Here is a 10,893-nt window from a genome sequence, read left to right as displayed (position 1 = left end):
TATACCATACACAAAACACAAGTCAAAATGGATCAGAGCTCTGATGTAAAACCTGAAACAATAAAACTCTTAGAAAAAAACATAGGAGGTAAGCTCCTAGACATTCACCTTGGCAGATTTTTTTGGATGACAACAAAAGCAAAAATAAGTGGGATTACATTAAACTAAAAGGCTTCTGTACAGCAAGGAAAACCATCAACAAAATGAAAGGAAACCTACAGAATGGGAGAAGACATTTGTAAATTGTGTGTGTGTGTGTGTGTGTGTGTGTGTGTGTGTGTGAGATAAGGAGTTAATACCCAAAGTGTGTGTGTGTGTGTGTGTGTGTGTGTGTGTGTGTGTGTGTGTGTGAGAGAGAGAGAGAGAGAGAGAGAGAGAGAGAGATAAGGAGTTAATACCCAAAATATATAAAGAAAACTCAGTAGGAAAAAACGTCAATCCAATTTAAAAATGAGAAGAAGATATGAATAGACATTTTTCAAAGGAGATATACAGATGGCAACAGGCACATGAAAATCGTCAGGGAAATTCAAAACAAAACCATCTAACACCTATTATCAGAAAGACAAGAAATCACAAATATTGGCAAGGATGTGATGAAAAGGGAACCCTTATGCACTGTTGGAGGGGATGTAAACTGGTGTAACCATGATGGAAAACGGTATAAAGGTTCCTCAAAAAAATAAAAATAGAACTATTACATAACCCAGCAATTCTACTTTTGGTTATGTATCCAAAGAAAACAAATATCTCAAAAAAAAAAACCAAACCCCTCAAAAAGATACCTGCACTCTCATGTTCATAGCAGCGTTATTTACAACAGCCAGGACATAGAAACAACCTAAGTGTTGATTGACAAATAAAAGGATAAAGAAACTGTGATATGTATCTATAGGTACATAGATAGTATTCACTCATAAAAAAAGAAGGAAATCCTGTCACTTTTAACAACATGAATGAACCTTGAGGGCGTTATGCTATGTGAAATAAGTCAATAACTGTATAATCTCACTTATGTGGAATCTAAAAAAGAAAAATCAAACTCATAGATACAAAGAATAAATTGGTGGGTGCCAAAAGTGGGGGTTTGTCAGGGTGGGTGAAATGGTTAAAGGTGGTCAAAAGGTACAAACTTCTGTTATCAGACAAGCCAGTCCTGGGGCTGTAATGTATAGCACGGAGAGTATAGATGAACAGTACTGTACTGTATATTTGAAAGTTGCAAAGAGTAAATTTTAACAGTTACCATCATAAGAAAAAACAAGGTGTAGTACTGCATGTTAACTAAACTTATTGTGGTGATGACTTCACAATCTTTACCTACATCAAATCATTATATTGTACACCTAAAATGAATATAATATTATATGTCAATTATATCCTAGTTTTAAAAGTACAGTCATGGAGATAAAACTTTACTAGAGAGGTTCAATAGCAGATTTGAAATGACAGATGAAAGAATCAGTGCTTGGAGACAGAACAATAAAAATCATACAATCTGAAGATCAGTAAAAAAGAAGGAAGAAAAATGAAGAGCTCCTGAGGGACCTGACAGATATCACTGAACACACCCCCAGTGCATACGCAGCACAGTTGAGAGGGCAGGAGTGACAGAGAAAGGGGGAAAAACCACTGGAATATTCTAAAACCCTCAAGTTGATGAATAAAAGTAATAGCCTATGCATCTAAGAAGCTAAACAAACACTGGGCAGGTGAAATAAAGAGATATATATGTTGGCCAAACTTTCTAAAGCAGCAACAGAAAACCTATTTATCATGACAAAGGGAACCACAACAGAATTAAGTTGACTGCTATCAGAGATAATGGACACCAGGAGTTACTAGGATAATATGCGCAAAGTTCTGAAAGAAATAAAGTTCTCAGTGGAAAATTCTATACCCAGCTAAACTATCCTTCAAAAAATAAGGCAAAATAAAGACATTCCCAAACAAATACTGGAAGAATTCACAGGTAGCTGGCCTGCCTCCTGCAAAAAACAAACCAACAAACAAACAAAAACAAAAAAATAAGAAAAAGTTCTTGGGCTGAAATGAAATGGCACCCTGAGAAGGAAAATCAAATTCCCACAAAGAAGCAAAGAGTACTGGTAAAGGGCAATCATGTAGGTAATTAAGAAATATAAATATTGTTTACTTTTCCTGATTTAAAAGACAACTGCTAAAACACTGCTTTTAAAATTATACTGGAGGACAACCAACACATAAAACATAATATACATGATCTATGATAGCACAAAAGAGGGTCAGGAGAATGACAATAGATGGTCACTCAAATCCACAGGCAGAAGAGACACGTATTGAAAACAGTATGTATGTAGATCAGAGTAAAATAGTCTCTCTATATTTTTCTTCTCTCCTTTAAAAGGTGTATGGTTGTACAGAGATGATGACAGTACTGTATTAGTGGGTTTAAAAAAATATACAGATACAATATTAATGACAATAATGGCACACAAGTGGGGGAAAAAAGAAAGCTGTAAGGTAATGTATTAAATTAGTACTAATCTGAGGTAGATCGTGATAAATTAAGATGTATACTGTAATATCTAGTATAACAATTAAGAAAATAACTTTAAAATATTACTGAAAGAATTTAAATGGTACACTAGGAAAAATCTAATTCATATACAGAAGGTGGTAAAAGAGAAAGAGTTATAAAAAAGATAGAGACATATAGAAAACAAATAGCAAAGTTACAGAAATAAAGACCCATATCAATAAGATTAACATCAGTGGATAAAGGATTGTAATCAAAGGGTAGAAACTGTCACTCTGAATTTAAAAAATACGATTAGACTATATACTGTTTAGAAGGATCAAATTTTTTAAAAATCTTCACCCGAGCATATATCCATTGATGTTAGAGAAGAAAGGGGGCAGGGAGAGAGAAACACTGACTGACTGTCTCCATACACACGGGGACGGAATCCACAACCTAGGCATGCGCTCTGATCAGGGATTGAACCCCACAACCTTTTGGTGTTTGGGATGGTCCTTCATCCAACTGAGCCACCCAGCCGAGGCTAGAAGAATCACATTTTTGATTCAAAGAAAAACAGAGTGATCATAAGGAAGTTAAAAAGGCTATATTGCTATTACACACAATAAAGCTTAAAAAATTAATACGGATGACTAGAGTTATTATATAATGATAAAAGTGTCAATAATTATGAACATGTATACACAAAAATCAGAGCTCCCAAATTCACGTTGGAGAAATTGACAGAATTGAAGAAATAGACAACTCAACAATTTTAGTTGGAGATTTCAATGCTCTCCTACTCTCAATAATGGGCCAAAAAACATACAGAAAACTATCAAAGACACAGAACACCTGAACAATTCTATCAAGCAATTCCATCTAACTATCATCTAAATAGCACTGCATCCTACAACTGCAAAATTCACATTCTTTCCAAGGACAAATGGAATATTCTCCAATGTAGGTGATATGATAGACTAGGGGTCAGCAAACATTTTCTGTAAAGAGCCAAATGGTAAATATTTTAAGCTCTGAGGACTAACTACCTCTGTTGCAAATATCCAATTCTGCCATTGTAGCATGAAGAAAAGCACACATGAATAAGCATGGCTATGTCCCAATAAGATTTCATTTGTAAAAACAGGAAGCAGTGGCAGGGTGGGCAGCGGGGGAGGGGGTGAATTTAGCCTGCAGGTGGTAGTCTGCCAACCCCTTGTAAGGCATAAATCAAGCCTCAATAAATTTTAAAATATTTAAGTAATACAAAGTATCTCTGTTCCTTGACCATAATGGATGAGAAATCAGTAGAAAGAAATCAGAAAACGACACTATTTGGAAATTAAACCAATGGATTGAAGAAGGAACCCCACGGACAGTTAGAAGATGGTCTGAGCTACACAAAAACAAACACACCGCACACCAAAACTTACGGGATGCAGCTAAAGCAGTGATTAGAGGAAACCTTATAGCTAGAAATGCCTGCAGTATAAAAGATCTCAAATCAGTAACGTACGTTTCCACATTAAGAGACAAGAAAACAGAAGAACAAACTAAAGATGGGAAAAAAATCAATAAAAAGGAAAAGAGAAACACAAAAGGAAAAAATTAATGAAACAGAAAGTTAATTTTTGAAAACATCAACAAAATTGTCAAACTTTTAAGTTAGACTAACCAAGAAAAAAAATACATAAATAACTAAAATCAGGAAAGGAGAACATTAATACCGACCTTACATTAATTAAAAGGACTACAAAGGAAATCACAAGCAACTTCATGGCAAAACATGAGAGAACTTAAACAAAATGGAATATTCTCTAGAACAACACAAAGTACTACACCGACTCAAGAAGCAAAGGAATGAATTGGTAATTAAAAATATTCCACAGAAAGAAAATCTAAGCTCAGAGGGCTTCACTAGTAAACCCCATTAAACATTTTAAAAAATGATACCAATCCATCACAAATGCCTCCAGAAAACAAGACAGGGGTAAGTACCACACAAAACCAAAGCCAGACAAAGGTGTCACAAGGAAGAAAACTACAGACCAACATACTGCATCACCACAGACAAAATCCTCAGCAAGACTAGCACATCAAACCCAAAAAGGACTGCACAGTGTATTGCCAGGTGGGATTTATCTCAGGGATGAAAAGTTAGTTTAGTATCTGAAGATCAATTAATGTACTACACTACATTACGAGACTTGAGGACAAAAACCACATGACCATCTTAAAAGATGGTGAGAACACATCTGATAAAACCCATTATTAATTTTTTATAAGACTACTAAACAAGCTACAAATAGGAAGGAACTTCCTCAATGTGATGAAAGTCATCTAACCAAACTTACAGCTAACATCAAACTTAGTGAAATGCCTTCTCCCCTAAGACAAGGTGAGTAAAGGCTGTCTACTTCACCACATCTAGTCAAGAGTATATTGCAAATTCTAGCCAGTTCAGTGGGCGAGAAAAAGAAGTAAGGGAGCATCAGGATTAGAAGAAAATACTAAAATGGTCTTTATTCACAGAAGACATAATACTACAGAGAAAAAAATCCTACAGATCCACAAAGGCTAATAAACAAGTTCAGCAAGGTAACCAGATACAAGACCAAGACGTGAAGGTCAACTGTACAGTTTCAGGTTACAAGACAAGAGGGCAGACACACTTCTCTCTATTTTCCCCAGTAACTACAGCTTCAAAACACTGGACATTATACATGAAGCAAAAACAAGATAAGGAAGAGTAGAGAGAAAAGTGAGGCAGGCTGGATAGCTGAGGACTCAGGGGCTTGAGGAAGTCAGTTCTCTTCTTATTTAACATATCCTGGGCTGAGTGCTGGAGAAGCCAGAACCCGCAGAGCCATGGGTGCAGATAAAAAATAAAAGGAACTCTGTTTTCTCTACCTCAAGGAGCAGAAAAGTAGCAGCTTGCCAAGACAAAGGTTAGGCAATATTTGCTGTATTCCAGCCAAATTCACCAAAAAGAAGTGCATCTCACTTCCACCCTCACTAGGAAACCCCAAGTGTTGAGCCCAGAAGTGAACCCTCACTGGAGTGCTCTGGGTGGTCCTTTCTCCCGTGGGGTGGTCTCGGAGAAGACCCTGAGAGGAGTTTAAAGGCCCAGCATCACGTGGCTTCCCTGAGCGGTCCTCCGCCTTGCTGGGGCAGTGCCAGGGGCGGATCAAGGAGCCAGGACACCCATCCTCACCGGGCAGCCCCGAAGAGCTCTCAGAGAAGGCTCCGGGAGGAGGCCAGACATCCAGCGTTACCTAGTTCTCCCGAAGAGTGTCCCCCCTCAACTGGGGCAGTGCCAGAGAAAGCTACAGGGCAAGTATGGGGGGCACCCCCAACGAGCTCTACTGAAGGGTCCTCACATCAGAGCAACTCCTCGCCCAGGAGCCCCGAGGAGTCCCCCCCCTAAGTGGGGCAGAAATGGGGCAGTGTCACAGGGACATGCGGGGAGCCTAGATGTACACCATCATGTAGCTGCCCTGAGGGGTCCCCCAGACTCACTGAGGTGGTGGAATGAAGGCCAAGAGAGGAGACTAACATCCACTCTCAAACAGCTGCTCTGAGGGGCCCTCCGCCCTAACGGGAACAGTGTCACGGACAGCCTCGCAAGGAGCCCAGACGTCTCCCCTCGCCTACCTCTAGGGACAGGCCTTCCCACCTCCCCGGGGCCATGTCGGAGCAGGCACGTGAGCAGCCTACATCTCCCACCTCACCGAGCTGCTCTGAGGAGTCCTCTCTTCACCTGCCGACAGTGTCTCTGCAGGGCACACAACAAGCCTCCGGCCCAGATGGAGGTGTAGGTAGATTCGCTTTGCCTCCTCATACAACCAAAGTAGGACAACACCACATTTAAAAACAAAAAACAACCAGAACTTCCAGAGAATAAAACTATGGAAGTCTGCCAACCAAGGAGTTAGGGAAGAAACATTCATCCAGACTGGTAGAAGGGGCAGAGGTGGGTAGCCTGGGTGGAGAATATGCGCAGCAAGGCAGCAGACAGGGTGGGTGAGGCAGCAGCTGGTGGACCCACATTCATGTGAGGGTAAGCCAGGAGGAACAACTAGGGAGCGAGACAGACCATGCAACTCTAGGCTCCAACATGGGAAACTAAAGCTTCAAAACCTCTGGCTATAAAAATCTGTCAGGGTTGCAGTGGCAGAAGAAACTCCCATCCACACAGGAGAGTCTGTTGGAGAGACCCACGGGGTCCTTGAATATAAACAAACCCACCCCCCTGGGAATCAGGACCAAAAGGGCCCAATTAGCTTGTGGGTAGCAGGGGAAGTCACTGAAAGTGGGGTGAGGGCCGAGCAAGCGGCACTGTTCCCTCTCTGGCCCCTCCCCCACAGACAGCGTCACAAGGCTGCAATGTGGGTTGCCCCACCCAGGCAACTACCTAAGTCTCCACCCCTTACAACACCGAGGCAAAGAAATATGGTCCAAATGAAAAACAGATCGAAACTCCAGAAAAAATACAACTAAGCGATGAAGAGATAACCAACCTATCAGACAAAGAGTCCAAAACCGGCAATCAGGATGCTCACAGAAATGGTTGCGTATGGTTGCAAAATAGAGGAAAAAGTGAAGGCTAGGCAAAGTGAAATAAAGAAAAATATACGGGGAACCAACAGTGAAGGGAAAGGAACCAGGACTCAAATCAACAATTGGGAACAGAAGAAAGAGATAAACATTCAACCAGAACAGAATGAAGAAACAGGAATTTAAAAAAATGAGGAGAGGCTTAGGAACCTCTGGGACAACTTTAAATGTTCCAACATGTGAATCATAGGGGCGCCAGAAGGAGAAGAGGAAGAGCAAGAAATTGAAAACTTACTTGAAAAAATCATGAAGGAGAACTTCCCCAATCCAGCGAAAGAAATAGACTTGCAGGAGATCCAAGAAGCTCAGAGAGTCCCAAAGAAATTGGACACAGGGAAACATACACCAAGACACATCATAATTACATTACCCAAGATTAAAGATAAGGAGAGAATCTTAAAAGCAGCAAGAGAAAAGAAGACAGTTACCTGCAAAAAAAGTTCCCATAAGACTATCAGCTAATTTCTGGAAAGAAACCTTGTAGGCAAAGAAGGGTCTGGCAAGAAAAACTCAAAGTCATGAAAGGCAAGGACCTACATCCAAGGTTACTCTATCCAGCAAAGCCCTCATTTAGAATGGAAGGGCAGATAAAGTGCTTCCCAGACAAGGTCAAGTTAAAGGAGTTCATCACCACCAAACCCCTATTATATGAAAAGTTAAAGGGACTTATCTAAAAAAAGATGATCAAAACCATAAACAGTAAAATGACAACAAACTCACAACTGTCAACAACTGAACCAAAAACAAAAACTAAGCAAACAACTACAGCAGGAATAGAATCACAGAAATGGAGATCAGAGGAGTTGGGGAGGGGGAAAATGTGGGGAAAGGTACGGGGAATAAGAAGAGTAATTGGTAAGTACAAAATAGACAGGGGGAGGTTAAGAATAGTATAGAAATGGAGAAGCCAAAGAGCTTATATGTATAACCCACAGACATGAACTAATGGGAGGTGAATGCTGGTTGGGAGGGAGGGAGCTACAGGGTGGAGGGGAATAAAGGGAAGAAAAACATGGGACAACTGTAATAGCAGAATCAATAAAATATATATTTTTTAAAAAGGAAGAAGAATGTTGGTGGACTCACACTGCCTGACTACAAAACCTACTGCGGAACTACAGAAATGAAAATAGTGTAGTGCTGGCCTGAGGTTACACATATGAATCAATAACATCAAATTCAGAGTTCAGAAACAAACCTTTACATTTATGGTCAACTGATTTTCAACAAGGATGACAAGACAATTCAATGAGGAAACAAGTTCTTATCAACAAATACTGCTGAGACAACTGGGTATCGACATATCAAAAAAAAAAAAGGGGGGGGAACCCATTCCTTTTGCCATTCACAAAAATGAACTCCAAATGTATCACAGACCTAAATATAAGGCTAAGTTATAAAACTCTGAGGGAGAAGCATAAGAGTAAATCTTTGTAACCTTGGATTTGGCAATGGGTTATCAGACTTAACACTTTCAAAAGTCAGTGACAGAAGAAAAGTTAGATACATTGGAATTCATCAAAATTAAAATCTTTTGTGCATCAAAGAACACCATCAATAAGTAAAGTGCCAACCCACTGGCTGGGAGAAAATATCTGCAAATCATCTACCTGATAAAGGGACTTGAATCTAGAATATACAAAGAACTCTCACAACTCCATAATAAAAAGTCAAATAACCACATTAAAAATGGTAAAAGAATTTAAAAATTAAATATAGATATGAACAAAAAGCACAGGGAAAGCCCTGGCTGCTGTGGCTCAGTGGACTGAGTGTCGGCCTGTGAACCAAAGGGTCTCCGGTTCGATTCCCAGTCAGGGCACATGCCTGGGTTGCAGGCTAGGTCTCCGGCTGGGGCACATGCAAGAGGCAACCACATATTAATGTTTCTCTCCCTCCTTTTCTCCCTTCCCCCGTCTCTAAAAAAAAAAAAAGTAAATAAAAATTTTTTTTAAAAAAGGCACATGAAACGATGCTCATTATGATTATAAAGGTAAACAGTACCACAATGAGATACCACTTTCACACCTACAAGGATAATAAAAAGGACAGGCACAACGAGCTTGGTGAAAATGTGGGAAAATTGGAGCCCTTTCGCACTACTGGCAGCGGCATGAAATGGTGCTGCTGCTTTGGAAAGGAGTCTGTCAGCTTCTCAAAATGTTAAATAGAGACCCAGTAACTTCCATCCCAGGGAAATGAAAATGTATGTCCATGCAAATACTATTCCGTGTCCACACCAGCGCTGATCCTAATGGGCACAAAGTGGAAAGGGCCTGAAGTCTATCAGACTGGTCGGTGGATAAACACCTGTGATACAACTGACTTACTCAAAAGTAAAAAGTGACAGAGTGCTTTCTACATACCCTGCAGGAGGGATGAACCCCCAAAACAAGACAATAGGTGAAGGAAGCCCGATGTATATTAACTCTCCAGAAAGGAGAAATCTCTACAAAATCTCAGTGGTGACCAAGGCTGAGAGAGTGGACGGATGGTGCTGGGGCCAGAAGAGTTACTGCAAATCGGCTTGCGGCAACTTTTGGGGTTACGACATTATCCTAAAATTGGAGTGTACTGATGTTTGTAAAACTCTGTAAATTTACTAAAAAAATCGCTGCTCACATAAAGTAAGTGAATTTTGTAGTATATAAATGTGAAAGCTGTTCTAAAAAGTCTACACAGACACATCACATTATCCAGGGGAGGGAGGGAAACATCAGGGTGTCCAGGGGAGGGAGGAAAGAATACTAGTCACAAAGAAACAACTTCTCATTAGCAATGATACAGGTAAAGAGGAGGAGGAAAAAACAGCTCTAAAACGTTGAACTAATACTTGGATCAATTGTGAGGAGCCAAATTATCACTCAGGAATGGCAGTAAAATACAGGCATTTTCCAGTGTACAAAGATGGAGACAATAGGTTTAAAAGGGAGAAGGCAGTGTAAGGGGGGAGGGGCGCCACTTCCCCGTTCAAGGGAACCTGGGCCTGCAGGGCCTGCTTGAATCTGGCCTCCTGCACCCTCCTCCCTGCGGGACGGCTTCCCCGAGGGATGGCGGCAGGTCAGAGAGCACTCGCTGCACGATGGGCAGCTTAGGCTGCATGGTAACGCGGTGGCCTGTGGTGAAGTGTCCAGTCCACCAAGAGCCGTTTCTCAAAAGGAAAGGAGCTACCCAGAGGACGGGGGGGGGGGGGGGGGGGGGGGGGCTCTGCTCTGAAACCCTAAGGGCAGCGGCTGTGCGACTCCCACAGAGGCCTGCCACAGGCTCCAAGCAGCATTCCCGTCTGTCACTGGCTGGTCAGCCCCAGCGCCTGCCGATCAGGACCTCGAGGCCCCGGGGCGGAGCGGCCTGCATGCAGCCCGAGGCCGCCGCAGAGCCCTCTCCTGTTCTGCACCCACTCACTCGGTAAGTTGGCCAGAGTCACGCGCCCAGAGGAGGAAAGCGTTAACTCCACAATCCAGAGGCCGCCAGGAGTTGTGCCTGCTTTCGGGTTGTGGGAAGGGCCAGAGGCAACCACCTCCCCTTCACTTCAATGAGCCTCATACCGCTGGACCCCTAGAAATTTCAGAGGAAGTTCCCTGAATTCTTGTCAGGTTTATTTTCCACTCTCCGGCACACAGCGGTCTCGCTAGTGAGTCCAGAGTAGCTGCTGCTTCCTGCTCACGAGGTCCAAACGGCCTAACGCCGTCACTGCAATGGACAGTGTGCTGCCCTGTGGGAGGGAATGCAGGTCAAGAGCTCTGCAACCCGAGTGACGACACGGGCTGGAGGGCGGA

At 41.8% G+C, this 10,893-nt stretch overlaps 1 protein-coding gene across 1 annotated transcript in view; it reads right to left on the bottom strand.

Moving 5' to 3' along the window:
* SNAP47 (synaptosome associated protein 47) overlaps positions 1 to 10,893 on the bottom strand; it is a 62,193-nt gene that overhangs the window by 32,634 nt on the left and 18,666 nt on the right. The gene's annotated exons all lie outside the window — the stretch shown is intronic.

This window comes from Pteronotus mesoamericanus, unplaced genomic scaffold, assembly GCF_021234165.1.
Source record: "Pteronotus mesoamericanus isolate MK-2021 breed Mesoamerican mustached bat unplaced genomic scaffold, CSHL_Meso_final contig_752, whole genome shotgun sequence".
NCBI classification, from domain to species: Eukaryota; Metazoa; Chordata; class Mammalia; order Chiroptera; family Mormoopidae; genus Pteronotus; species Pteronotus mesoamericanus.
This window is presented reverse-complemented; position numbering and strand designations above follow the sequence as displayed.